Source organism: Eschrichtius robustus, chromosome 3, assembly GCF_028021215.1.
Source record: "Eschrichtius robustus isolate mEscRob2 chromosome 3, mEscRob2.pri, whole genome shotgun sequence".
NCBI lineage: Eukaryota > Metazoa > Chordata > Mammalia > Artiodactyla > Eschrichtiidae > Eschrichtius > Eschrichtius robustus.
This window is the reverse complement of record NC_090826.1, coordinates 173,698,720-173,724,533: the sequence shown is the minus strand read 5'-3', so window position 1 is coordinate 173,724,533 and position 25,814 is coordinate 173,698,720. Positions and strand designations below refer to the sequence as shown.

Here is a 25,814-nt window from a genome sequence, read left to right as displayed (position 1 = left end):
GGAATAAAAACACAAGAATAAAAAAAATTACATAGCATTACTGGAAACAAAAAATGGTAAAAGGGTTAAATGCGTATCACTAAGGGAATGGCCATATATGTTATGATATGTCCATCTAAGGGGGTACTAAATACATACTCGTGAAAAGAGTACATATGTTAACAAGTAAACAGAAGACCTATATGTGGCAGGGTTGCATTTTTTCGTTGAAAACGGAACTAGTTAGATCAGTATCTCTATAAACATCGGAATTCGTAGAAAAAGCTATTAATAAACTGTTTAGAGTGACTACTGGGTAGGCATGGATTATGCTTCTGTCTTTTTCCCTCCACAAAATACTTTTTAACTTTGCCATATGTCTCTTTATCCTCAGCCCCTAGCAGTCCTCATGGTAGATGCTCAGTAAAGTCTGGTTAAAGAGAATCCTTTCTCGACCATCATGAACTCTTAGAAATCTGCCAGTTTTGTGTATCTGAAAGCCTAGCCTGACCATACGTCACTGTTTGCTGGTTATTTCTGTCTCCGGTCTGATTATCAGCAGTACTCCTCCCCCCTTCACTCACAAAGCGATTCAATTTGCACAATAAATTATATGGTCACCATTATAAAATCTCACTGAAGCCCTTGGCACTGTTAATTCACAACTTCCTCCCCAAATGCTCCTTCCTTATCTTCATGACACTGTCCTTTATGCCTCTCATCCTCCCCCTCCCTTTCTACTTTGTTCATTCTCTCATTCACTGCCTCTTTTTCTTGTTTTTCTTCCTGAAGTTTAGTTTTCCTTAAGGCTCTTCTTTCTATGCTTCATCCCTGTAATGACCAACCTTTTCTCACGACCACACACAAGGGCTGTCTGTCTCCGGCTCGGGTATCACTCCTTTTCCAGGCTGATTTGCTATGGGAGCCTCATGTCTCAGATTCCCTACAGCTCAAATCCTAACTGTCTACAACTAAAAGAGTCCCCGTCTCCCTCCTAAAGGATCCCACTCTTGGTCCAGTTTCTCAGAGATGCGCCAGGTGGCAGAGTCAGGCTGGTAGTCATTTGCTCCATCAAGTAGCAGTGCAGCACAGCAAACTCCAAGATGGGGGCGTCTGCCCTCAAATCAAAGCTCCTGTATTTGGCCAAACTTCTGAACATCTCTGTACCTCAATTCCCCCTTCTTTAAAATGGGATAATAGCAACTACTTTATAAGGCTGTTTCCAGGATTTCATGATTTATTATATTTAAAGCACTTAAAAAGTGTGGGGCACATAGAAAGCATTATAGAAATGTAAGCTATTATTCTATTTTCCAAATTTGCCAGAGTGAACATATGCTATAATAATAATAAAAAGTATTAAAACTAGTCAATAGCTTCCAATGATTTCTAAATCACCCACAAACCATTTGGCTAATTTAATGCCCTGCTCTCCATGGAGATGAAACCATTCTCCTTATGTAACCCAACCTTCTGACATTTTTTTCCACTCAACACTTCCCAGTTCTTTAGCCCCCATCCCCATCCCCAATGTTTGTCTGGGGAATTTTAAGAACTGGCTCTCAAATGAGAGGGAAAAAGCCCCAATTTTTAGCATTCGTCAATATTCACATCATGGCTGATTCCAAGCCACCAACATGACATCATGGAGTATGGAGTTGGGAAGAAATATGCACCATTAGATAGTATTTTCACCATCCAGATACAACAGGCAGATCTCAAGAGCACAGGGAATAGCAATACGGGGGGAAAATAATTAGGGAGCGGTAAGTTCTGAGTATTTATTACTTTTATTTTTAAGATAATTGCTTTACTGTAAGTTTATATAATTTAATTTTTCATAATATTTCATGAAAAAGTGGCTCACAAAATTCCTAGAAATTTTACGCTCAGTTCTCTTGGGATGAGCAGCCTCTCGCACACCAAAGAGCCCCCTCCCTCAAGCGTCCTCCCTTTGACTCCAGCTTTGCCTCCCTCCTGAACTGGCCCTCCTTGCTTCTTCCATGGACCCCTGGGCTACCCATCCTACAGTGCAGGATGACAGCACCCCTCTGGTCCTTCCCTTGCCCAATGCCGTAAACATTTTTAAGGAACACTGTACATTTAGCACCCCAGCGTGCATACTTTATTATCTTTTTCACTGACTATTTTGAGTATCATCCTTTCTCCCACCTCCAAATTAGATCATATTTGTTTTATACCAGTGATTATCAACCGAGGAAAAGGAGGGGACTGCATATTTGAGCATCATTTGAGAACCTGGGTACCTTTACAAGCCTCTTCTCCCAGCCAGTGGAGGCTGAAATTCCATCTCCAATGTCTTACCTCACTTAGGCTAGAGAACTACCACCTTATATTTGCAAATCTTAGCCCAATGAATGTCTGGCACATAGTAAGCACTCAGTAATTATAATACTTGTAAATTGAAGAGATCAGATATTTTAGGAGAAAAACAAATTCTATTAACTAATTTAATAGTTATCTAAAAATTTGGATTCCCTGTCAAGGTAGGTTTTTGGTTTCTTAGAGAAAGAAATAACAATATAGTCCTGGTAGTTATATTAGGGTATAACAGTGAGAAAACAGGTTAAAAATTCAGGATCTTCTTTCTTATGAAGGAAGTGAAATAAATGCCTTCTATCAGAAACCTAAAGCATAAGCACATCGCTACTAACAGGGTAAAGTGGTTGATGCCTTTATTAATGTAAAAATGACCGGAAATTCCTGCTGTCACATTCTTGGAGACCTTGGGGACATGTAAAACACACACACACACACACATATGTGCTTGCACGCAGGTGTGAGTATAAATATATGTGGCTTGATCATACACTTACTGCAAAACATTTTTAAACTCCAAGTTTGAGGGCTATGAACTAACTTCATTAGAAATGATAGTATTTAGAGATCGAATTGTTTTACTCCTACTTACTTTGAAATAGCATCATAATTAACTTGTCTCTCATGAACCTCAACAACAACAAAAGCAAGAGAAAGCTAATGGCCTTCGTGTTCCCATGGAAATTTTAGCTAACACTAAAACAGTCAAAGATAAGCACCAGTGGTAAAGCATAAAAGCTACATTTCAGAACCAGAATTGCTTTATCACATCCTTTCCGAAATCAGAGGAGAGATGTCAGATTATCCTGTGTCCAAATCCATTTGGATTCCCTGGGCACACACCCAGTGGCAGAAGTTTCCCGAGAGGCATTCTCAAGCCATCCTGAAGCAGCCACCCTGTAAATAAGTGGATCTTTCTCTTTTAATTGGTACTTAAACATTTGCCCCAAGAAAGAAGAATATTTTTCAGGCAGTCTGTTTAGTAAAGAAAAAAAAACTAAAAATTTTGGCCACACTTTGCCAGCAGTAAGCTTTCTGCTAATTCTCAGTCATAAATAAATAGCATTGACAAAGACATTAAAGATGGAAAGAATAAAAATAGTCAGGAAGGGCAGCAGAAAAGATTGCCATGATCTTCTGTCTCAGTTTGCAAAAAAGGTATTAAAATCCCAACGATACAAAAATAGACTTGAACAATTATCTTCTTTACAGGGAGGGGGAAACTGCTCCCAGACCTCATAAGATGGGTGTCTTCAAGGTTTCATTGATTAGTTGATAAGTTTGCTGGTGAATGATGAGTCGATTAGTCAGAAGGGTTTGAATTAGTTACTAGAGCTGCGTCTCCCATGAATAAAATGCAGGACTGTCCTCTCTCCCACCCTCTGTGACAGATGATATCTGTTTTCTCCTGTGAGTTTGAATTTAAGAGCCACTGAAGCTCAGCCACAGTATATTCTGGCTCAAATGAGCTGAAAATTGCATTCAATTTGAATTTCAAAAATGGAGGGGAAGAAGGGAAGAAAAAAAAAAACCGCTCAGCACCCATCAAGTCTCCACACTTTTCAACTATTTCCTGCTGCTTAGTTGCATTCCGCCAGGCTAGGGACCTGAAACCAGGATGTACTACAGGGGGAAAGAGCATCGCTGGATTCCTGCCCAGTCTGAGTTTAAAAATAAACTTTTAATAGTCAGGATCAAAGCAACCCTCACTTCTACACACATGCATAATGCAGAACGCGACCTGCCGAAAAAGTAGATTTATTTTTTCCAAACTCAAATTGACCTGCTTTTTTTTTTCTCTTTTTTTTTTTTTTTCTCTTATGTACTTTGGAGGTGATAAAGGTGAAGGTGTTTTCCCTGGGAAACTCTAGAAAAGCAAATTCTGCTCTAAATTAAAATTAATTCCTCTTCAGCTCACTTAAGACCCTCATTCCTTGTTGCTTGATTTTTTCCCCTTCTCCTGCCTTGCATTACAAAGCAGGTGCGCGTCGTTGAAAAATTGAGTGAGTGGACATCGATTTTTTTCAATCAAATCATATTTTAAATGCTCTAAGAGAGTTAGTTATTTAAAGGAATCTTGTGATAAATTATTTTATAAAGCCAACCTATTTTTAGAGTGCAAACACTCGCCCCTTCATGCAAAGGCATCCATCGTAAGCATGCATTTGAGGCAATTTCCAGTTTTCTTAAAGCAGGGCACACCTGCAGTTTTGAAAAAGCACAGACTGAAGTATCACCAATAATTAAAACTAAACCAATGTTACACAAAACAACAGGTGACATCCCAGAATCATGTAACTGAATGATGTGGGGCCAGAACTCCATTACATGATCATTGGACCTGAAGGAGCAGAGAAAACACCAGACTCATTTCAACCCACTTGGCACATGGAAAAGTACTCTCCCATTGCCTAAATTATTCCCAGTTTGCAAGCGAAGCAACTTGGGTGTCATGAAAAAGGTAATTCCATTCTGAAATGCTATTTTCCGCATGGAAGCAGGAATCTGCTGAATGCTGTTCAGAAAATCCGACTGACTCCAGAGGGTTCAATACCAGGCAGGATGGAGAGCATGATTTCCTGCACCCTTGCTCTGCCTCTGGTACTGCAGCAGATGCGGGAAGAGGGTAACGGATGACTCACCGATCCGCCTTGCAGGAGCTGACCATGCAGGGCGGTGGTTTGCCTCCTTTCCTGAGCTGCGAACCTGTTTGAAAGTCTGATGGAAGCACAGACTTTCCAATTTAAGAGCCCCTCTATACTGTGATCCTCATATGACAGTCATTACCAAGGGGTTCACAGGTCTAAGGGGAGGACCTGGGTTTAGGAGACCAATTAAGTAATTGATGATAGCCTAGAAAAGTAGGCACTAGGTGACTTTCCTTCAAAAACGGAGTGAAGGAGACAACATTTAGATATATTTGGAAAGAACTAGGCATCCAATTGGTAACTGACAGCATGCCAAGAACTCTTAGTAAGTTCACGGAAGGTAGAACTGAGAAGAGACGGCTTTCTGTCTTAAGTACAGGACAAGGCGGAAAGAACCACAATATTTTACTTCTTGCACATCACCAAAAGACAAGAATTAAGAAATAGTCCGACCCTGACAACCATGGCTTAGTGGCCAATACAGGGAATTCATAGAAACAAGAGTAAAACTTTTCAGAGAGAATCACATGATCATTGCAACACACACTCCATAAAGTCCCATTTGTCAGAATATCCCATAAAATAAAACGCGTGAAAAGCTTCAAAATGACGTTTTTGCATTTTAAAAGACAGAATGAGGGAAACATGGGAGCCTCTTCACATACTAATGAAATCCTTGCCAGGACCACGGGGGACAGTCAAAGATGTCAAGAGGCCACTTAACTCTTTAGCATATAACACATGGCATTATATTCTGTAAGTTTTAAAGGAACATTAATGTCTCCTAATCTTATAGGGAACAGCTTACCTTTCAAACTGCAACAACGTTAGCGTAGGATTTTTTCCTTACATCTTCATAATGTAATATTGTTTCACTGATGAACCAGTAAATTGTCAGCTCTATTCATTTGTGTGACGTGAGCAAGGATCCAACCCAAAAAAGGAAAAAAAAAAACAAAACAAAAAGTGAGGTCAATTTTCTTGGCTGCTGAATTTAATAAAATCTCCCAGGCAAGAGAGTTAAGTACGCATTAATAGCTATGACTTAGTCTGTGCTGCTTTCTGCAAGTCTTTGATTTTCCTATATATATACTCAGGGCTGTATTAACGTTCCCTCTAAGGGACAGTCCTCATTACTTATTTTAAGTTTTCTTCCTTCTCAGCTTTATCAGATTTATTAATCTTCCGCTCCTCTCTTATTTATAGTGCATGCTCTGGTTAAGGTTTGAAAGCATTTTCCATTATAACACCCATTTATAACTTTCAGAAAAAACAATTCTTCTATCACAGGGATCAAGGGACTTTACTTATTTCACTTTGGTCTCAAAATATTCGAGTTTCTCCAAATCAGAGGGGTTTGTTTCTTATTTCTCCGATCCTCAAAAAAAGATAAAAAGGAAGCAGGTAGAGGGCAAGTTTCCTGATTGGAAAAACTCAAAGCTTCGGTTTTAAATAAGCCCACAGTGGATTTTCACCAAATATGCTTTTTTTCAAAATGCTGTTTTTGGTAGAATGTTTATCAGAGGAAAACTATTAGACTGAACCTCAGGAAACTGCCAATATTTTACAAGAATGGCAATTCCATATGATTTAACTTAATACCTCTCATATCTTTATCCTTATGTAAAAGAAAACTGTTCAGAGCAACACAGTGACCCCTGGGATATCCAGGGGAATTCTGTGCCAGACTTGCAGCCTAGGGAAGGGAGAAGAAAAAACAGTTGTGACCAAGAGATAACTGAAAGGCCCTAACAATTTGTTTGGTGCCCTAACAATTTGTTTGGTGCACACTTTCATGCAGTTTATTCCGTAAAAAATGTGGGAAAGCTCATTAATCTGATGGCACCAGGCCATTTCCATCACACCCCTTGAGGCATGAATGTGGTAACCATAGACTTTGGGGAGTGAACACTTCAAAGAGATGCCTGTATTGTGATTAGAAGATTCTCAGAGGGGCTCTAAATCGTATTCACTCAAGACACCCTTCAAACCCACAGCTTTTTCCCTTTTCTTTAAAGAATGAAGTTAAAAGTAAAATGCTTGACAATTAAACAAGATTGAGGTTTCAATTTCAACTTCGCCTTAATACCCTAAGACCACAAGAAGCAATTGGAATCAAACTTTGATCATTTGCTTTCATGCTCAAGAGAAACTATTAGAGTATGAGAAAACAAAGGAATCGTTTTAAAAGTTCTTGCATAGAGGGAGAGCTGAAGATCAACTAAGCCCAGAGACCAAGGAGGCTTCCAGTACAGATTGGAATTTGATAGGGTCTAGAATCAAGAAAGGAAGATGCTAACAGAGAAAGACAAATATCATATGATATCACATATACGTGGAATCTAAAAAAAAAAAATAGAAATGAATTTATTTACAAAACAGAAATAGACTCACAGATATAGAAAACAAATTTATGGTTACCAAAGAGATCAGTGGGGAGGGTGATAAATTAGGAGTTTGGGATGAACAGATACACACTACTATATATGAAATAGATAAACAACAAGGACCTACTGTATAGCACAGGGAACTATACTCACTATCTTGTAATAACCTATAACAGAAAATAATCTGAAAAAGGATACATGTATATAATTGAATCACTTTGCCATTCACTTGAAACTAACACAACATTAGAAATTAACTATACTTCAATTAAAAAGAACTCCCCTCCCCCCAAAATTGGAAGATGCTCTGCAAATAAAAATAGGTGTATTTGGTATACTCGTAAATGAAAAAGAAGGCAAGATGACTCGAATGTGAGAATCCAACTCTATTTATTTTCTAGGACTGCGAACATAGGAGGCCTTATTAAAAACCTGCAATTTGTATAACGAAGCATTAAGAAAGAACCCACCCAAGTGACACTACAGGGTAAGATGCCTGAGGGAAACTCATTTAGGTTGTTACTTTTTTTTTAAGAAAGCTTAGGACTCCAGAAGTACAAAAGAAGGATCTGAAGGAACAAAAATCCTTCAGGTGCTGATTTCATCAGATAATAAGTTACCGTCCAGGTAACCACGCCAATGGTCACGACCGATGTGGCTGTGATTTCAAGTTAACATTTAAAACACATAGCTGGTCAAAGCCCACCTCTGAAATCAATGAAAATTCAAACTAACATTCACACTGTTAGTAACAGCTTTGGGAACAGGTTCTCCTCTGACCCCACGTATAGCACTCATCTCTGAGCAGAGGCATTCAACTCAGGATCATCTTACTGTGACCTCCCACACCTGCAGGGGCAGCTCAGGTCAGAGGGCAGTGGGACCCTGCTCTCAAAGTCTTGGGGAGGAAGAATTACTACCTTAGCCACTCAACTCCCTTTTTCTTTCTTTTTTTAATAAATTTATTTATTTATTTATTTTTAGCTGTGTTGGGTCTTTGTTTTTGCGCAGGGGCTTTCTCTAGTTGAGGTGAGCAGGGGCTACTCTTTCCTGCGGTGCGTGGGCTTCTCATAGCAATGGCTTCTCTTGTTGTGGCTCATGGGCTCTCTAGGCACGCGGGCTTCAGTAGTTGTGGCACACAGGCTTCGGCAGCTGTGGCACACGGGCTTCGGTAGTTGTGGCGCACAGGCTTCAGTAGTTGTGGCACGCGGGCTCAGCAGTTGTGGCGCACGGGCTTAGTTGCTCCGTGGCATGTGGGATCTTCCCGGACCAGGGCTCGAACCCGTGTCCCCTGCATTGGCAGGCAGATTCTTAACCACTGTGCTACCAGGGAAGTCCCGCCACTCACCACCCTTTTAGACATGCACAAAACCTTCAGGAGTTGTTGCAAGAAGAGAAAAGATGTCTGCCTGCTGCTTCTAGAATTCCTGACGGAAGAATCTGGAGCCCAAAGGGACATGAGCTGGTTGTCCACGGGCAATTGGGGTCTTGCTATTTGGGAGTTCTCGGGAGGTAAGGGTAAAGGAGGAATTAGAACTTAGCTCTTTGCTCTTCTCCCACCCCAGTTTCTGCATATTTTTTGCCATAAACCCCTCATGCCCATTCCATTTCAGGCTCTGTCCCATTCAGGGATTGGGAGTGAGGGAAGACAGATGGGCATGAGAAGGGTATGTGGGATTTGCTCCTATTACCTCAACGGCCTCCTCTTACTACAAAATGCAAATATACACCTCCCCAGATCAATTTCATTTTAAATGGTGACAACCAACCCAGGTGGAAGATTTCTTCTTCAGTATAGCAGATAATGTACTAAAGAATAGAAAGCAAGACTGTTGCAGACCTTTAGAAGCTGAGTTACAGCATGACTGAGACTTTTTCTGGGTAATCTAGCAACTCACTACCATGTATCTCATTTCTTTTTTCTTGTCTGCAAAGAGTCTGAATTGCAACCAACCAGTTTTAAAATGTACACTAGGACACTGCTGTTTTATAAACTAGGAGTTGCCTATACCCAATTCATTATTGAGATTGGACATATGAACTGACAAAAAATTAATTCATTCCAGGATGGAAAACTACCAGATACACTCACATAGATTTTGCTTTGCCCAACTTCACTGGGCATCTTTCACACGGATTATAATGTGAACGGTGCCACCCCACCACGGTTGCATAGTGTACGGTTGGGGAAGGAAGCATCTGGATTTTTTCCCTAATCCAGAGTATATTTTTAAAGGAAATCCAGAGAACCAAGTTACCAGTTTCTCTACTCCCAAAGACACTCATCCCAAGGCAAGAGGATTGGTACCACCCCCATCCCTACCAGCCTCTGGGCTGTTGCAGTCACCTCCTTAGAAGATGGGGAATTACCTCTCTACCTTCAGAGGGACAGAGATCTGTTCTTCAGGTCCCAAGTACTAAGAATGGATATTCCAATAAAAAGAGAAGCCATTTAGCACATAATGTTCATGAATCATAATGTTCATGAATCATGAATCAGTGGAACCCAACAATTAACAGCTTGGCTATCCTTGATGAAAAGCACATTTTCAATTCCAAAACCTTAGGAGTATGTCTTACTAGGAGGAGTCACCTGTAACCTACTTACAGATACCAAAGTCTGTGAATCATACACTGTCAAAACGTAAATGGATGGCAAAAGATTTTTAAAAGGGGGAACAAAAATAGTTCCACTGATCCAACTGAATATGACTTTAGTACACAGTCAGATAGTAGATGATAAACAGAAGAAATTCCTAAGCTTTCTAGATTCCCTGCTATAGGTTGTTCATGTGGTTCTAAATAAGTTTGATTATTTGAAGATTTTTTTCAAGATTTTTAGAAAAGCAATCAGAAAAGATTATCCTGGGCAGGCATAGGATATACAAACAAGTTACTGGTTAATGGGACGATTTGGGGCAAAAAGGAGAAACAGGGAACAATATAATTAACATGGTATTTAAAAATGACCCTTGAAAGGAAGAGTAGGTTAGAGACTGATACAGTTTTGAAAATGGATAATAATCCAGCAACGTAATAGATACAGCTTTTTCAGTGATGGATACAATGTAAGGCTTTCCCCCAGTAAAACTGAACTCCAACTTAGAATTCCAGAGTTAGATCTCCCTATGGTTGTCACTCTACAGTTAGTTTTCACAAGTTCATTAATACTGGCTGTCTTCTGATGCAATTTCTGAAGGAGAAAGCTCTTCTGTAAGAAGGACATAATATTTTTAAAATAAGTGACCAAGATCCTTGATTCTAGCACATTGCTGATCATTTTTCTTCCACTTTAACCCCAGAAACATGGAAAGTCAGAAAGGGAAAGGAACAAGGATAAGTAGCAGAAGAGAAGAAATGTGAAAAACTAAGAGAAAAGAAAAATAATGGAAGGAAAGAGGAAGATGAAATGTGAGGGAACACATAGTCCATTCACTCAAACTCGGAGTACCATTAACACAGTCAAAATCAAATGGAGGGCAACTTCCCCTGGGTTTATCACCCCTTTCCCTGGAGGATGCAAGAACGCCATTGCTGGCAGAGATCTAGAAGATGGTCCGCTCCAAAGTCCTCATGTCACCAGTGAGGAAAGTGAGGCCCTGGAAGGACAGGTAACTTACAAAGTCAGGACAGGAAGCCAGGTTCACTGTGGAACAGTCTAAGGTTCTACAGACCACAGCTGCCTGAAAGCCGTAAAGGCTCTTCCGAGTCATAGACATTTGCTAATGACCCAAGGAGTGAGGTAAGATGGAGATGCCCTTCTTTCTCTGGGGGGAAAACACAGATCAGCTCGCAGTATTTGAACCCACAGGAAGAGCTGGAATTGGGCAACGCCACAGTTGACCCAGCTTCCGGGGTAATCTGACCCTTGGAGACAGCACACTCTGAATTTAGAAGTACAAGCCCCAAGTCCAATTTCTTATATTCCCAACAAACTGTCTCTGGTGGTGATTATGCCATAACATTTCTGAAGATTAATTAAGAACCTTTCATACATCACTTGGCTTATAATTAACAGCTCCCCCTGTCTTTAATAAAATAGATAGCATGAAATAAACAAGGGAGACCAGGCAGTAGGTAAAACCTAAGCCCAAATGATATCATCATCCTCTACCCATCAAGACAGAGGCAAAGAAGCAAAAGGGGATGGAAAAGATGAGAGGGGCGTGCTGAAGAGGGAGATGGGGGGAGAAAGAAGGCATTTGCTCAATCAGTACCTATTTTCAGAATTTCCTTCAAGCTGGCTCTGACTGAGAGCCATCAATTATTAAAAGATGTAACGTGATGCATCCTTTGTTAAGACAAATCTGCAAGCAGACCCCGAGAGAAAATAAAAAATGAATTAGGCAGAATGTATTAGTCTGCTTGAAGAAAACAAAGATTTAGCTATTGAGACTGCCTCCTTTTAGAAATAGTTCAATTTTGTCTCCAAAATCCACAAACCATTTTTCCCCCCTCTCCTTACCTATTTATTATTTTCTACAGTAGATCACACAAAAAGGGGGATGAATCATTTCCTAAACTTCTCCTTTCTTTTCAGATTCAGCTTGATGTATTGTCTTCATTTAAATTACAAATACACTAATCTGAAACACTGTTTACCAAGCAGCATTTTAAATGAAAGATACAAGAAATTGCATCACTCACATTTTAAGAATGACTTTAGACTCCGGACCTCATAAAAAACAGCCAACGGTGTTCTCTGTCTTGGCTGCTATATTTCAGTCCAGCTAATGAAATTCAATTAGTGAGCTTTGTACTTAGGATATTATGATTCTGATGGTTGGTCTGATCAAAACTGGTGTGCCAAGCCCTAGTCCTGTTTTTTGGCAGACTACAGTTTAAGAGAAAAATTCAGTAGGGTAGATTGGCGTGGGGAAAGTTAGTCTCAGAGGAGCTCACTTCTCACCATCATTAAAAAATATGGGAGGAGGAGAGCTGTTCCCTGTAAGGGCTCATTATTTACTAAGTGAATGGATTAGCTTTTAGAGAAACCTCAATACCTAAGTCTGTCATTATCAGTTTTAGGACTTTCCAAAAATAGTGATTGACCTAAAATAAACCAGTAACCAACTAAAACCAATAAATCACAGATTTAATTTGTTTTTAGGTTTTGATCTGCCTGAGCTTGTGTTCCAAATAAAAAGTATGGAGACTGGACTCTTAGTGATGTCTTTATAAACGTTCCCAATTAAACAAAGCAAGAAGTATCAAACAGGAAACCCTGAGCCTTTACAGTATAGATTCAGACTACACCGTCAGTTCAAGAGGTGCTGTATCTTTAACACCTGAAAGACTTTAACACTTGAAAACAGACACACGCTTAGCAAAAACCACTGGGCTGAAGCCTAGTACATTACATTGTCTTGATCCTACATCTGGACCACTGGCCTTTGATTCAAGGGCACCACACCTGCATGGATAAAGCCGAATGGCAAGACAGAATCAAACTGATGATTATATGGCCTGATTCTTTGGACAGCAAAAGTAGACAAGGAAAAATTGAAAATTTCAGAAGGATATACAGCCACTGGTCTGTTAATAACAATCCTAATTAATTAGCCCACTGAGAGCTGAGCATCCATTTAATTTTCAAAGTTGTTTCCTTAAAACACAAACAAGCTCATATCAGTCCTTTGCTTCTCTCACAGGGAATGACACCACCATCCAACTTGTGTTACAGACAGAAACCAAAGAAACATCCTTGGCATCTCTTTTGTGTCATCACCATTATCCATTCCATGTCCAAAATCTTTCCCTCTTTTTGGAAAACAATTACGGGAACAATCATATGAAATTCCAGAAGTGGCATCTGACGTCTTGGTCCACTTCTTGGAAAGTTGTTCTAGAAGCTTTCAATTTTACCTGAGAGTGACCCAGGATTGAGTACAGATGCTCAGCCTGGACTCCATGTGCCCTTGGTGCTATTTTTCTCTGACTCAAAAATGGTACAACCCCATCTGTTCTTGATAGGAATACATCATCACATTGATGTTTTTTTCGATGATAAATCCATTCTGAAGCGAACCTTTCCTTGTGTCAAATACAAAAGGGAAAATGCACACTCACTTCCTTCCCACAAATGGGCTGCCTCTGATGTGTTTTCTCAGAATTCATTAGTAAAATGCCCTGCTAGACTGCCTTGCTCCAGCTTGCTAGAGCAGTCTGTACCTCTCTTCTCAAATCCACGCTGAGTGACTTCGCATTGGTAGCTTGAAATCACCCACAGCGGGAGTATTTACACCAAGGAAATCAGCAAATGTACAACTCAGGTGTTTTTTAAACATACGGTTACCAAAGGGGAAAGCTGGTCAGGGAGGGATAAATTAGGAGTTTGGGATTAACATATACACACTACTATACATAAAATAGATAATCAACAAGGACGTACTGTATAGCATGGGGAACTCTACTCAATATTCTGTAATAACCTATAAACCTATATGGGAAAGGAATCTAAAAAAGAATGGATATATGTATATGTACAACAGAGAGACAGTTTATCAGCACATCACTGAAAAAGGATTTAATTTATTGTTTTCTTCTATGCAAATAAAAGGTACTATAGAGTGTCTTGTGTCAACACCCATCTTTGTTTTTTTTTTTTTCTCTTTCCCTCTTTTGGGGGAGGCTAGCCAGAAATTCACCACCTCTTGTTCCTTGGCACAAGGCTAGACCATATTCCCCAGCCACCTTTGCAGGTAGGTGTGGTCATGTGATTGAGTTTCCCTCATGGGAAGAGACTAGAAGTGACAGAAGCTTCTCCATACTTGGCTGGAAACCACACCCACCAATACTTTCCACAGTATTTCCCTTTCTGGGGGCTTTTGCAGATGCTATGGACACCCCTGGATGCCATCCATTGAAGTCAGAGAGCAAGAGTATAGAAGGAGCTCAACCTTCAAACCCCACCAGAAAGAGACTCACCCCAATCAGGAATACCCACTGTGAACTTTAAATGCGAGAGAACAATTAATTTTTCTTCTATTTGAACTATTTAATATTTGAGGGTTTGTCTGATTCACCAGTCACCATCACTGTTAACTAAACCCTCTTTCAACTCTTCTTTCAACCATTGTCTTTCTTCCCCTCAGCTGATGTGATAAATCTAGGCATGAGGACTGGTCAAGATTGAGAAGACAGAAATAGGAGTCCTAATATAATATTGATTTCTCACTTAGAGTTTTTATTTCACTTAAGAGTTTTGGGTTCTATGTGTTGTTCACTTCAACAGTCAACGGCTAGAAACCTGTGTTATTTCCAGGTGCTTGTGGTGCCGTGTGCAGCTTATTCTTTTTCCCTTTGGTGATGTCACCTAAATGAAATGTTCCAATTTAGAATCATTTCCATGTTAGGAATATATGAAGAATTCAATCCATATGCCCTACGCCTTGTCAAGGAAGTTAACTATAAAGACAGTGTCGATATTATACAATTAAAATGAGAGCTCTTAACATATTTCATTTCCCCCTGACCTGACTTTCTTCACTCATTAGGAACAAAAAGTATGAATTCATTATTTGCAAATAGTCCAGATTGCTTAATGTATTCTAGAAGGAACTAAGACACCCCCTTGTGTGCACATGCACACACACACACACTCAAGCGTGCAAGTTTCTGTCTCTATCAAGGGCAAAAATAATAATTAAGGTAAAGAGAAGGAGCCATTCTAAGTTGTTAACCATGTAGGCTTAGTGGAACTATAAGTGTATTTTTAGTCCATATGTTTGTATCTTAAGGTTTTCTCTTTCTCTAACGCTCATGATGAAGACAGAAAAGGAGGGAGGGAGGGAAGGAGGAAAGTAGGGAAATTTTTTAAAAATTGTTTTAATCTCCCCATATTATTTACTATATAAAGCAGCTCAGGTTTTTCCTCCCTGTAAGCTTGTATAAGGAGTCTATTTGGGGGTGTTTGGAATTGCTGTGCTTTAAAAAATTTAACAATCACAGCTCTGAAGCTTAATCACTTGTATGTGTTACAAGACCAGATGGTTCAAGTGGGTGTTTGTTTACAAGCTCTTTGTATAAGGTTTTTAGCTGCTTCTTAGACCAAAGCTGGTTATTTCAACTAACAAAGGAGGCAATGAGGAATTGATGAGAAACCCCTGGATTTCACAGATCCCTGGACTGTTAGGCTTCACTCCACCATTGTCCTGGGCACTTTTACAAGGATGTATTTAGAAACTAAGAAACACAACATATGCTTCCCATGCTCTGAGCTCTTTATGGAACTCTGGCAGACTCTGGGGGAAGAAGGTATCTATCCCGGGCTCAGCGCCGCTGGATGCTGGCAGTGGACCAACCAGAAAAGACCAGAGCACCCTGACTTCCCTACGTCTTTAACTATCTTGAAGCTCTAGAATTTTAAGGTGCTTCCTGTTTTCTACCGGCTTCTGGAGCTGATCTGTTTCACCAGCCGCGTCCTCCTCCAGCTCCCTCCTTCCTGAAGAGGGTGAAAGGACAGCAAGAAAACTTCCTTGGTGGCTGCCCTATTCTTTGTTTCCTCTGCCTTAACCACACAGCCAATACTGGCAAACATGCAAAGGATGCAGGTTTATTTACCACAAAGTAAATCCAATAATCTTAAAAGTTCCTTGAGGGAGAATGAAAAGTGTCATCAAGGCACAAACTTTAATGGCTTTGAAAAGGTGAGCATATATTTCTTGTATTTTGGATGAGAAAATCCCCTTCTCCTAGCACCCCGTCTACTCTGGACAAGATAAGTCAACGCTTGCTTATCTTCATTCTTAATAAGATGAATGATGTTTGGCATCGTTATCACACCTAGAATTAGTATCTTACATCACTCACTAGCTGTCTGTCCTTTATGGGTTACCCAAACTGGTATCCTTCTTGTCACCACCCAATCAGTTCCAAGAAACAAGATATCTGAGGCAAAAGGGGTGGGAGAAGTACATGAATATCTCAGCATTTCAGTGAACTTGCTTCTACCATATTCTACAACAACTAGCAAGAACTAGCAAGAAATTACAAACTAACAAAAATGGGTTTGACCATTATCATTTCATTATCATTTCATGCATTTAATTCCTGTCTTTTATTAGTTAGGGGAAAAAACCTTTTCCATAACTTCTTTGGATTAACTTAGCAAAAGGCAACATCATTTGACTGTGTCTTTAGGATAAGGAATGTGCATCATTCATCATTTATTCTCCAAAGAGCCACACAGTTTTTGGCTCATAGCTGGTGCTCCGTAAAAGGATGCTGAATGAGTGAAGGCATAAATTACTAGCTATGGCTATTCTCTTCCAATCCTAACGAACTCAAACCTTAATGTATGCCATTAGCCTTTGCAAAGTAAAGTTAGGAACACCTAGCTATATTAGCATATTCATGACTTACGTGACCGTTTTTGTCTCCTGAAGACCACTCTTAAGAAAGAGCATTTTCCCAAAACAAACAAGGAAAAAGAACCAACTGATATTTTAGAAAAGAATATGCAGTATGATTTTTGTCTCCATTTTCTCAACTCCTGATAACCATTTGTTTACAAAACTAGCAATAAAAAAAGAAACAGATTAAATCAGGGATGTCTAAGTGATCTCAGAAATCGGATCGTCTGTCACCTCCCTATTATCAGGACAGCATGAATCAAACTAATATGTTCCAGATTCTTCTGTGTATTTATCTCTACTGTGGAACCCAAACAAAAGCCTGTCAATAAACTCTGAAATTAGGGGGAAAAAAAAGAGCGTTTTCATTGTTTACAGCCTTTAATAAAGGAGAATGTGTATAGTCAAATACAAAGAGACTTGAAATATTGTCTTGATTTTTAACGAAAGATATCAAACTTAGCACATATACTTTCTATGGCAACAGTGTCCACTGTATAGTAGTTGCTACTTGTGTCTCCCTGAAAATTATATGTTGAATCCTAACACCCAATGTGATGGTGTTTGGCCTTTGGGAGGTGATTAGATTATGAGAGTGGACACATGCCCCCCCAGGATGGGATTAGTACCCTTACAAGAGGCCAGAGCACTCCCTTGCCCCTTCCTCCATGTGAGGTTACTGTAAAAAGACAGCCATGTAAGACGTGGACCTCACCAGACACTGAATCTGCTGGAGCCATGATTTTGGACTCCTGAGCCAAGATCTTGGACTCCCCATCCTCCAGAACCGTGAGAAATACATTTATCTTATTTATAAGCCACCCAATTTTTGGTATTTTGTGATAGCAGCCCAAACAGGCTAAGACAGTCGTCAGCCTTCAACTAAATCTTGTTAAGTGAATGAATCAATACAATAGCAACCAGTTTTGTATCAAGGTAAAGACGTAGCTTGGGTGTAGAAAGTTAAACCAAAACTCAACTCCTGATTTGCTAACTATCCTTCCCTTACTGTGGACCATGATTATGCATTCTTATTTGTGGCATAAAATGAGTGGTCAGATGAAACAAGAATGTTTAAAATCAAAATGTGGTTTTTCCTCTCATCATATCCCTCTAACAAACCCGGGGAGAATCTAGCTACGTTTCTGCACGCATAGGACTCCTTCTCTGCAGACCAAAGCAGGTAGAAACACCAACCGTAGCCATGAAATAGCACTCGTGGTCACTATTTATGTTTTATATACTGTCAGCAGCAACATGCTGACAGTGTATAAGCATCAGATACAGTTATCCAGGCACTTAGATGATGCAGCAAGTGTCAATACTGATGTAACTATTTATAGCCCAATAAACGATGTTTGAACAATATTAGTAACGTTAAGCTTAGGTAGCACTCCTAGTATTAATGCCTTAATACAGATATATTGCTATAAGCATAGTTTACAGCATGGAACATAAACACAAATCCAGTGACACTGATAAATCACTTCTTGACTGCTTAAAAATGTACTGCCAAAATGGGCTTTATGCATTACACAATGAAGCAGAAGGCAGCGATATATATTTAAATTTTCCATTTTTAAGCTGTCACTCAAAAACTTTTCATCCTTTTTTAGCTTATTGATCTTACCGGCTTGTGATAAGACTTCAGCTGCTTGGTTGGACTGTTTTTAGCTTCCCTTTCTTATTAAAAGAGCTAAATCAGGAATCATAAAATGCTACTAATTTAGCGTTTTTCAGTAGAAATGGAAGTTACGAACAGCACCAAAATAGTGTGACTCTCATGTCTTATTGCCCTAGAATCCCAGATTTAATTACCATGTGGCATAGCATAATGAAGGGTATCGTGATGCCATGTATCACTATATATACACTGAAAATAAAAACTGGTATTAAATATGCTAAAATGCTTGTTCCAGATTCTCTGATCCTTTCAATTAAATATTTTTGCACAGGAATGAATTATACATATGTATATACAGGTTTATTATTATTGTACATAGAATAGATTCTGCGCTATTATTTCCCTTCTTTTTCTTTCAGTTACAAAGAAACCTCCATTCTTAAGGTTTTGACTACTCCTTACCTTACAATATACATCCTGCATCAAAACAACCAAAATACCATCAGCAGGTCAACTGAGGTGATTGGCTAATTACGTGATCCACCAACTTGCATCATCCCCTCCACATATGCACGCTCTTTGGGCTTAGAGTGGCAAACTGTAGACCACAATCAGAAAACTTCCCAACTCAGAACCTTGTCTTCTCAAACCCGTGTCTGCTCTCACATGAGACTTCCTCTGAGCTCTTCAGCAAACTGTGATTTGTTTCTCCCCTCCCTTTTAGCCCCAAAGTTCAAGGCTCAGTATGGAAGAGAGAGCGGCCCTCATAGTTAATTGTCCCTATATCACAAAGGGCTGCATGGAAAGTGGAAGCCACAGCCTCCCAAGGCCAGGATCCATCATAAATACCCCCGTGATGAGTGAGTTGTGTGCTCGTGATTGGGGATCTTAGTGTAGTCCTGAATCTCACCCACTCAGATAGGACGAAACACTGGATTCGTTCTCACCGCCCGCCCAGGGCACCCTCCCGATGGCCTCGCCAGAAGGAGTGATGGCGGCAACTATTAAACAGCCATGAAATTTATTCTCAGCGGCAAGAACAGCTGGAATTTTAGTTACTATCATTATATCTAGCTTCTGAGAGAATCGTGAGAGCATGCAAAATAGCCACATTAGTTTAAAAAGTACATGTGAACGAAGGGAAGGTATTTTTCTTTTAGTGTATCTAAAATCATTGGTCTTCCATAAATATTTCTTGCTCACTTGACAGCTCCTAACATCAATAACTTTAAACTTCCTGCACCATTTCAAACTGAGCCCCCAAATCATTCCTGGCACGGCTTTGGTGTCAGCTCCTAGCACGTGGACACCACCAAGAGTCACCAATTTTCTACAGAACTCACCATTTTGTTTGCATACCCCTCATTTCCATGAATGCTGCTGCTTCTCCGAACGTGGCCTCACAATCACACACATCTGGGCCCTCTGCTTTGTCCACAATCTGCATATGTACATGTACGTGGGCGTGTGCACACCCAACCAGAGAGGCACATTTCCATTTCTCTTATATGGTGATGAATTGGCCGCTTAGAGCTTTTCTGACAGCTGGGCGAAATGGTAGCTCCAGTGACCAGGGATGTCCTGGCTTTTCCTTGCCGAAAGGTATTCAGCACACGTAATAATTATCCATATATCTCGTGCACTCTAAAGGCATGGCAATGCAATTTTAGCCTTAAAACAAGACCATATGACAAAAACCAAGGCCATTAGGGACCAATTGCGAGGATTCTCTGCAAGACAGTGATTTTCCAACTGCACTTACATATGCTGAATAGTTACCTCTGCACGACCGCACCTGCTCTCATTTATGTAACCCCTCTGTTTTCCGAAGCTTTTCTTAATAATGAAGTAGAGTCAAGTTTTAAAGGCTTGCTGGCTTTTTTTTTCCTTCATTATTTTTTTTTTCATTTCCCAAAGCACAATATGAAAATGCTGAGGGTGAAATTTCTGCTCACGCCAGTGACCACATTTCAGGATTCGCTAGCTCCTTCCTTCTTTGCTTGCCCCTCTGCCCTGACTTCTCCATCTTTACTTTTGGCCCTGCTCCCTCTCTCTGAACTGAAGCCTGGTCTTCCAGGCCCATAAATGCTGACCTCCCCACTTGAGGTTCAGTGACATAATAATGTTGTCTCTGAGAGGATGTGATATCATCATAAATCTAGGAGCTGTCCCGGCAAAGGCTCCACTTGTAAAGTAGAAAGATGGCCAAAGTTATTTTGAAATAATATAAAATGTGGCTCAAATATTCTTTCATCTCATATTTTAAAATGTTTAGATAAATGAATAAAGCCATGCCCTTTTGACAGATAAAATTATAAATACTAAAAGCAATAATATGGTCCATCATTAATGATTTATCAATTTGAGGGGCAGTGGGGAAAAAATTGTAAGACTAGTAAGAAGGAAAACATTAAAAAGACTCCACAAAATGAAAAACAGCCAAGACACTAGATTTTACTACCATTATTTCGGATTCTCTATAGACTCTGCCCAATTCTATTTTTTAATTGTTCAAAGAAAGAGAAATTATCTCTAAATATCAATTAATTGTCATTTGGTTCTTTAGCTTGTAAGACTGCAATGTAATATCTCATCTCTAGACATTTTTCTAAAATTATGAGATAATGGACTTTTAATGCAAGTCCATCGCTAATCTTTAATTACAAGACAACATGGAAAAATGATGCCATAAGCAATAACTCAGTATAATAACATTTTTTAAAAACCTCCATATAGCCCCTCTCCATTGAAGAAGTAATCATACATTGCAGGAGGCAGTGTTCAGGAAAGTTCTGTGAAGACACCCAATAAAACAATCCTTATCCCTGCATTGGGGCCATCAAAGCCAAGCTCAGTTTTCTTCATTCTGTACTCTGGATATTCAATTGTTATTCTACTTGTCGCTGCTTAATTTAACAGCAATGAATCTTGGCCTGTTCTAAGTAAACAAGGGCAGAATGTATTGTGCAATTTCCAATATAATGCACTCAGAAGTTCCTAATTACTTGATCAAGGCATGTGTAAATAAGGGCACCTTATATAAAATGAGCCAATGATCATGGCTTGAGCATTCCACCAGTTGAACAATGTTCTGATTATCTAACCAGGTTCTAAATATGTATAGCTAATGTACATTGCAGAATATCAAGGGTGTCATCTATAAGTGGGTGTGGTTCATGTTAAAAGCTGAGCTGTGTTTTCTCAATTCAGGTACTTGCCAGCTGACAGGCAGAGGAGTAAGTTATGACATCTCAGTAGTGATCCTGCCTGAGCATGTGTGAAGTTAGCTGTTCCTCCGATTGTCACCTCATTGGAACTATTTGCATTGGCAATAGCACATGGAGTTGGTTCTAACTTAAATCTGAATCTCTTAAAATGCCTTCAAAAAAGCTTGCCCAGTGGCGCTGCTCTGGAGATAGAGCCCATTGTGTACATAGAAGCTAGCCTGCCACACGCATGACAATGCGGTTACAGACAATAGAAATGGCCAAGTCTTGCAGAAGAAATCATAAAATTTTGAAAGCTAATAGATGTGGGTGTGAACAATTCCCGCGTCACTCGTGCCAATCCTTATCTGTCCAAAGCGTTCAATCAAGGAATAAACAAACCAAAATTTAAAATAGAAAAAAAAAAAAACCCACAACAAAATAAACAAACAAAAAAACCAGATGAAACCCTAGTATTCTGCAATAATCTTAAAATTGTACTTTCAACTCTAAAGGTGATAAAGAGTGCAAGATTATGAAGACAGATTATGAAAAGAACCATATCACTGTGGTGCCTAAAGTAATGAGCAATAGATAAAAGTCATTCTAAAGAGGGACCTCCCTGGTGGCGCAGTGGTTAAGAATCCGCCTGCCAATGCAGGGGACACGGGTTCGAGCCCTGGTCCAGGAAGATCCCACATGCCGCGGAGCAACTAAGCCCGTGCGCCACAACTACTGAGCCCACGTGCCACAACTACTGAAGCCCGCACACCTGGAGCCCGTGCTCCGCAGCAAGAGAAGCCACCGCAGTGAGAAGCCCGCGCACCCCAACGAAAAGTAGCCCCCGCTCACCACAACTAGAAAAAGCCCACATGCAGCAACGAAGACCCAACGCAGCCAAAAATAAATTAATTAATTAAAAAAAAAAAAAGCCATTCCAAAGAACCTAGAAGTGGACAGGCTCGGTTACATTCTTATATTTCTTTGCTGAACTTTGGGGATACCTCTTTCTTTTTGCTCTCTTCCTCAATGGTTACTTCCTCCGAGACTCCTCTGTTGATTATTCCTCATTTCCTCATCCCCTGATTGTTAAAGAAGCTAAATCCTTGGACCTCTTTTCTCTTCTACACTCACTCCCTAAGTGGTCACAGCTGGCCTCTATAATTTTAAATATTATACATATGCTGACAAATCACAAATGTATGACGTTAGCCAAGATGTTTCCTCTGAACTTCAGACTCACTGATCCATCTTCCTACTTCCTAGACAATTCATTTGGATGTCTATTATGTATCTCAAAAGTAACATTTCCAAAATGGGTACTGATTACCCCTACCGTGCTAAATCTATACGTCCCCAGTATTTTCCATCTTCTGGTTGTTCAGACCAAAAACTTTAGAGACATCTTGATTCTTTCTTTCTCTAACACTGCTCAAGAAATCCATTTGGTTCTTCCTTCAAAAGACTGGGTTCGTTCGTAAGATGTTACGGAAAAACCCAAACGAACGTTTTGGCCAACCCAATATATCCAGAGGCTGGCAAGTTCTCATCACCTCATCCTTACTACCCTGATCTACACCACCACCATCATTCTCCAGGACCACTGCAGTGGCACCCTGACTGGTCTTCTTATTTTCACACTTGCCCTCTTCAATCTACTCTCTACAGAGAAGTCAGAGTGATACTAATTTTTTTAAAGTACTGCTACTAATTATTATCTCTAATGAAATGAACAGATTTTAAGAGTATGAATTGATGAATTGTGACAAATGTATACTTCCCTAAAACCATCTCAATCAAGGTATAGATTATTTCCATCACCCCAGAAAATTTCCCTTATGTCCCTTTCTAGTCGATTCCTTTCCAAATAGAGGCAAATAATTTCTGATTTCTATTACCAAAGCTTAGTTTTGCTTGTTTCGGACGTTATCATGACCAAAACATATGGACACTACACACTATTTTTTGCACCTGGTTTCCTTTTGCACAGTATTAGATTTATGACATTCATCCATGCTGTTGAGTGTATTAGTCGTTCATGTCATTTTATTGATGACTAGTATTCCACTGTGTAAATATACCATAACTGATTCATTATTTGTTGATGGACATTTACAATTGTTTCCAGTTTTTAGCCATTATGAATAAAGATGCCACAAACACTCTGTACAAACTTTTTCTGGAGCCATGTTTTCATTGTTCTTGGGTAAATACCTGGGTGTGGAATTACTGGGTCACAGGATAGAAATTTTGAATTTCATAGAAACTGCCAGTTTCCCAAAGTGACTGTTCTATTTCACGCACTCACCAGCAATGGATAAGAGGTCAGGTTGCTTTACATACTTCTAAGCAGCTCATCGTTGTCCGTTGGGTTTGTTGTTTTTGTTGTTTATTTTAACTTTAGCCATCCTAGTGGGTATAAAGTGGTATCTCATTATGGTGTTGACTCACATTTCTCTGATAACTAATGGTTTTGAACAAATTCTCATGTGCTTGTTGACCCTTTGTCTATGGTTGGAAATGTCCATTCAAGTCTTTCGCTCATTCTTTTTTTTTTTTTAATTAATTAATTAATTTATTTATTTATGGCTGTGTTGGGTCTTCGCTTCTGTGCGAGGGCTTTCTCTAGTTGCGGCGAGCGGGGGGCCACTCTTCATCGCGGTGCACGGGCCTCTCACTATCGTGGCCTCTCTTGTTGCGGAGCACAGGCTCCAGACGCGCAGGCTCAGTAGTTGTGGCTCACGGGCCTAGTTGCTCCGCGGCATGTGGGATCCCCCCAGACCAGGGCTCGAACCCATGTCCCCTGCATTGGCAGGTAGATTCTCAACCACTGCGCCACCAGGGAAGCCCTTTTGCTCATTCTTAACGTGATCTTGTAAAACTAAGTCACATCTTGTCACTCCTCTGCTTAGAGTCCAACAGTATGTCAGCTCACTTTGTAAAAGCTACGATCTTAACAACACCCACTAAGGCACAACACTGTCTGCCCTCAAGGAACCCCGCGACCTCCTGTCACCCGCCCTCTGCTCCAGCCACTGCGGGCTCCTGTGTCCTCGAACAATTGAGGACCATCTCAGAGTGTCCTTGCTGTTCCCTCTGTGGGAAGTTTCTTGTCCCAGATACCCGCCTGCCCAATTTCTCACTTCTTTTAGTAACTTCTGGAATATTCCCACTAAAAAAGTAACCACATGTCCAGTGTTCTCTATTCTCCGTATCTAGTTTTATTTTTTCCATAATATTTAGCATTAAGATGTGATTTTTTTCATTGAAGTATAATGTACAATGTTGTGTTAGTTTCTGGTGTACAGCAAAGTGATTAAGTTATATATATATATATGTATTTTTTTCATGTTCCTTTCCATTAAAATTTATTACAAGATTTTGAATATAGTTCCCTGTGCTATACAGTAGGTCCTTGTTGTTTATCACTTTCAGTAGTGTGTATCTGCTAATCCCATACTCTTAATTTATCCCTATCCCTCCTTTTCCCCTTTGGTAACCATAGGTTTGTTTTCTATGTCTGTGAGTCTGTTTCTGTTTTGTAAATAAATTCATTTGTATCATATTTCAGATTCCACACAAAGTGATATTATATGATATTTGTCTTTCTCTGTCTGACTTTCTTTAGTTAGTATGATAATCTCTAGGTCCATCCATGTTGCTGCAAATGGTATTATTTCATTCCTTTTTATGGCCGAGTAGAATTCATATATACACACATATATGAATCATATACAATAATCATATATATATATGATTATTTTTAAACTTATTTTTTACTCACTTTGCTTCCTTTCCTTCCTTCATCTTTTTTCTTTCATCTTTGTTTCTTCCTTTCTTCCTCTTCCTTCCTCCTTTCCTTTCTACTCCGTCCATTCCTCCCACCCTCCCTTCCTTCTTTTCTCTCTATAGTTCATTATTTACCTCCCTCTAACAAAATGTAAGCTCTATGAGAACACAGAACCTTTGTTCACTGCCGTATGTCCATTCATTCCACAAACATGCTGTTGACTACTGTATCCCCAGATCCTAGAACAAATTTTTAACTGTTTAAAAGTATTGAGAAGACTGTATATTTGGACTGTTTGCAACTTTAAACACATGAATTTTTAGTCTTCAACTATGTTTACTTAAAAAGCTGCAATTATATATTTAAAAGAAAAAAAAAAAAAACACCTTAAAACATAGAGCTAAAATCCATGACTTTTTTTTTTTAAATGAGGCTGAATAACACATGAACCAAATAGACTTTCTAGAACAAAGTGAAAAATTACACA

At 39.6% G+C, this 25,814-nt stretch overlaps 1 protein-coding gene across 1 annotated transcript in view; it reads right to left on the bottom strand.

Moving 5' to 3' along the window:
* ESRRG (estrogen related receptor gamma) overlaps positions 1–25,814 on the bottom strand; it is a 478,332-nt gene that overhangs the window by 430,507 nt on the left and 22,011 nt on the right. The window contains exon 2 of the mRNA XM_068538547.1: positions 5,776–5,867. The gene's annotated coding sequence lies outside the window, so the exon portion shown is untranslated. The remainder of the gene's footprint in view (positions 1–5,775; positions 5,868–25,814) is intronic.